Source organism: Panthera tigris, chromosome E1 (assembly GCF_018350195.1).
Source record: "Panthera tigris isolate Pti1 chromosome E1, P.tigris_Pti1_mat1.1, whole genome shotgun sequence".
Classification (NCBI taxonomy): domain Eukaryota; kingdom Metazoa; phylum Chordata; class Mammalia; order Carnivora; family Felidae; genus Panthera; species Panthera tigris.
The window spans coordinates 37,418,508-37,423,017 of NC_056673.1; the positions used below are offsets into that span (position 1 = coordinate 37,418,508).

The window sequence follows — 4,510 nt, forward strand, 5'->3', positions numbered from 1 at the left end:
GGTGGTTGCTAAAAACTTCCCTTCACAGGGAAGAGCTTTACAGGCGGGCCCTGCACACAACTCTGCCTTGGAACCTAAGTGGGGACGGAACAGGGGGGAGGGCGAGGAGGGGGGTTGAGGACAACCCCCCAGCAGAACCGCTATGATGTCGGACCTGGACGTGCCTATAGCCCAGAACTTCCTCGGATAGAGAAGGAAACTAAAACCAAAACCGAAGGCCAGTGAAGTTGACCTTCTCAAAGCCACAAAGCCAGGGAGTGGAGGCAGGCCTGTATCACACATCCATAGTCTCTCCGCGGCCTCTCTGATTCCGTGTGCTAAGAGAGAGAGATGAAGGGCAGAATGACCCATTCCGAGTTCTTGGTCTTACTGGTGACTGTTAGCGGAGGGGCAACAGACACACTGTATAAAGACATAATAATAATCGGTTTTGCCCCCCAAGAGGCTTTTCATAATAATGACAACCAACGTTTGGGTAGCGTTTTACCATTTCTGTGTAAGTTTTCACGTAACCCCCACAACAGCCCTGGCGGCGGGGGGATTATTATGGAACTATTTTTACCAATGAGACACAGGTTCAAAGGCACTAAATCATTTGCTCTTGGTCATACATCTAGGAAAGGGGGTAATTAGGGCTCAAGCTAGCTGGGAAGCTCCAGAGGGGCAGGGGCAGTGTTGATCGCCTCGTCACCACACCCCCGAAGCCCAGCCCATTGCTGAATGACTAAGCGAACCTCAGGACTGGTTTAAGTTCTCTGAGTTTTTATTTTCATTTCTTATGTGTTTAAGTAGGCTTCATGCCCAGTGTGGGGCCCCATGGGGGGCTTGAACTCACGACCCTGAGATCAAGACCTGAGCTGAAATCGAGAGGCGGACGCTCAACTGACTGAGCCACCCGGGCGACCCATTCACAAACCTTTTAAACTAGGGTCCTACCACTTCAGGGACCCCCTAGATAGTCCTCAGTGAAAGAGAGAGGTGTAGACACAAAACCTGCTCAGCAAATGCAAATCCAGCTCGTACAAAGATACACTTCCTTTGCTCGGGCATTTAAGGAAATGGAGAAAGGCAGTATTCCTTGCCCAACCTTAGAAAGAGCCTGTGTGGGGGCGCCTGGACGGCGAAGTCATTTCAGCCTCTGACTCTTGATTTCACCTCAGGTCATGACCTCACGGTTTGTGGGATCAAGCCCCACGTGGAGCTTTGTGCTGATAGCACTGAGCCCGCTTGGGATTCTCTCTCTCCGCACCCCCCCCCCGCCCCTCCCCTGCTCACGCTCTCTCTCTCTCTCAAAATAAATAAAGAAAACTTAAAAAAAAAAAAAGAAAAGAGCCTATGTGCGTTTCCCTGTGCTTCTGTGTGCTCTGGAGGAGAGCCGAGATACCCCAGATGGGGACACGCCAGGTGGGGACATAGCTTCCCTCCCCAACCAAGAAAGTAGCTGGACAGCAGAGGGCGCTGCACAGCTACAGACCTTGCATTCATGGGCTAACCTGTTCCGGGGCCAGAAAGGTTTGCCAGAGACAGCCAAGATCTTGGGTGATCTCCTTTGGCTTCAAGTGTTCTGTGATCCTATAGCAACTTCTCTTCTTCTCTCCAGAAATCTGAGTGACACCTGAGAGGTAGCTGAAGGAGAGAGGGTGGTTTTGAAATCCACTGTACCTTTTTGAAGTGTGTGACCTTGGGTAAATAACTCTCTGAGCCTCAGTTTCTTCATGGGCAAGGAAAGATACTGTGTTGTGCAGAATTAGACATGAATTTGTATCAGGAGCCCCTTGCAAGGCATGGGGTTGAACAACCATTCCCTGCTTATGTTCCAGCGGCCCACTCTGTGCCAGGAACAGTCCTTGGCCCTGGAGAGTCCATGAATGGGCCAAAAGCAAACCTGGCCCCTGCCCTTACAGAATTTACAGCCTAGTAGGGAAGGCAGATTTTAATCAAATAACCCCACAGACAGATGAAAAATTACACGTGTGCAAGTCAGTGCAACAAAGGAGTGGTTTTGGACTTGGGTGGGGAGGAAGTACCTAGCAGGGAGATTTCTCCAAGGTGGTGAGGAAGAGAGGTGAAGGTTGGTGGGAGATAAAGCCAGAGAGAAGCAGGGATCAGATCACACAGGACCCCATAGGCCTCCTTAAGGAGTTTTGTCTTTAGCCTAAGAATGATGGGAAACTACAAAGTGTTACAGTCACAGGTTACGGACAAATTTCCATTTTATTTATTTATTTAGTTTTAAATAATTAGTTTTGAGAGTGAGTGTGCACAGGGAGAGGGGCAGAGAGAGAGGGAGACAGAAGATTCAAAGTGGGCTCTGTTGCTGACAGCAGAGAGCCTGATGCGGGGCTCGAACTCATGAACTGTGAGATCATGACCTGAGCCGAAGCTGGGCACTTCACCGACTGAGCCACCCAGGTGCACCTCTATTTTCGCTTTTAATTTTATTGTTAAGTAAAGTCCACACCCACTGTGGGATTCGAACTTAATGACCCAGAGATCAAGAGTTGCATGCTCTAGCAACTGAGCCAGCCAGGCGCCCCAACAAATTTCCATTTTAAAAAGGTCTCTCTGGCTCCAGGACTCATATCTTCTTCGCCTCAATGCACCCTGAGGTGCAGAGTTGCTAAGTTCTGCTGGCTGATCCTTCCTCCTCCTCTCTTGCATCCCTCAGCATCTCTCATGGGATTGCAACGGTTTCCTAACCGATCTCTCTGCCTGCAGTCTCCGGTCCAGTCCTCTCCCTCCCCTCCAGTCCAGTATCCTCTACACAACAAGCTTTACCTTATTTGATCTTCACAACAGGCCTGCAAGTAAGCGAAGCAGCGGTCCTTATCCCTATTTTGCAGATGAGAAAACTGAGGCGTAAAGGTGCTGGGGAGCTGGCTTGTCCAGGACTGCGAAGGCCAACTGTTAACACTTCAGGAATTTTGCAAGCCAAATTGTTAAACACAGCCACTATTAAAAAATGAAATTGTACACACTTAGAATTAAATGAGGTTTAAGACAAAGGTAATAAAATTTCAAAACTCATCACTTTCTAATAATTTTACTATTACTACTTACCTATGCTCTTGGAGTTGTTATTGTACCTGCATGAGGAAACTGCTACAAAAGGGTACGTTACCACTCGTCTCTTTCGTTCAGTAACAATGTGTGCGGCAGATTGAAATCAGCCATGGTGGGAGTATTTACACCATGGATATCAGCAAATGCTGCAAATCAGGGCCTTGATTTATTGTTTTGTCGATTATCTAGATTTAAGAAAGTGATAGAGAAAAAGTTAACAGTTTACATTTTAATTTAATGTGCTATGTATGCCTATCGCCATTACAATGTGAATAGCAAAGAAACTGAGGAAATGTTCTTTCAGTATTTGAAAACTGTTTTCTGATTCAGCAAGCAAGTCACTCCCATAATAAGACCCTCTTTTTTTCACTCTCCTCTTACACTGACATTGAGGAGACCATCAACCAACATTCATGCTGCAATTTCATACCACAGGCTACCCATACAAGAGTCTGCCAAAAATCAATGAAAGGATTCTTTTTTTTTAATTTTTATTTTTGGGGTTCTTGGGTGGCTCAGTCAGTTAAGCATCCAACTCCTGATTTTGGCTCAGGTTATGATCTCCTGGTTAGTGAGATCGAGCCCTGCATAGGGCTCCACACCGACAGCACTGATTTTGGGATTCCCCCCCCCCTCAAAAATCAAATAAATAAACCTGAAGAAAAAGATTCTTATTTTTAAGTAATGTCTACACCCAACGCGGGGCTCACAACCCCGAGATCAAAAGTCGTATGCTCTATGGACTGAGCCAGCCAGGCGCCCCAATGAAAGGATTCTTGAGAATCAACGAGTTATATGGAATTTGCAATTGTACTATTATTATTTGTAAATTGTGTGCTCTACATCCTTTACATCAGTGAAATTTGGAATAAATTTATGTACCATATATATGCATATATTGCTCTCTTCCCTCCAGAGAGTCGGCTGTCGAACATTTATCAGCACACCACTGGCTCTAGAACACACATTATTCATGTGTCATTCCATCAATATTCACTGGATGCCAGCAGGGATACAGATAGTCAATGTAGAAATGACTCGGCCACGGCCACACAGCGCAAGCGGCAGAGGCGGGACCAGATCAGAGGTCCTCCCAAGGCCAGCGGCTCTCGGCCAGGGCTAAACCCGGCTTTCCAGGGCCCCTCGACCGTACCGGGGAGGGGAGGCTTTGGCCTCAGCGCCCGGGAAGTAAAAAGCAAGGGTCGGGGCAGGGGACCAACGGCCAGGCGAGAAGCAGCCCACGGCCAATAGCGGCCCAGGCCGCACTTCACGTCACGCTCCGTGGAGGCAGGCGCGAGCACGCCCTGGGGGAGGGGGCGTGGTCATAGCCTCCCGGAAGTGACGCCATCCGGGGGCGGTCCTCGGCGGCGGCGGCGGCGGTGGCGGCGGCGGCGCGCGGCCTGGGCTCGCGCTGGGCTCCGCGCGCCCCCCGCCCCCCTCTATGAGG

The 4,510-nt window shown here is 49.0% G+C and overlaps 1 long non-coding RNA gene across 2 annotated transcripts; it reads right to left on the minus strand.

Moving 5' to 3' along the window:
* Nucleotides 1–1,353: 1,353 nt before the first annotated feature.
* Nucleotides 1,354–4,229, minus strand: LOC122233595. Of its 2 annotated transcripts, XR_006211228.1 has the most exons (4): nucleotides 3,946–4,229; nucleotides 3,061–3,248; nucleotides 2,779–2,952; nucleotides 1,354–1,626 (listed from the first exon to the last, which is right to left on the minus strand). It is a non-coding gene; the product is annotated as an uncharacterized LOC122233595 (long non-coding RNA). The 2 variants fall into 2 exon arrangements; XR_006211227.1 differs by lacking the exon at nucleotides 1,354–1,626 and having other exon boundaries at nucleotides 2,410–2,952.
* Nucleotides 4,230–4,510: the final 281 nt, after the last annotated feature.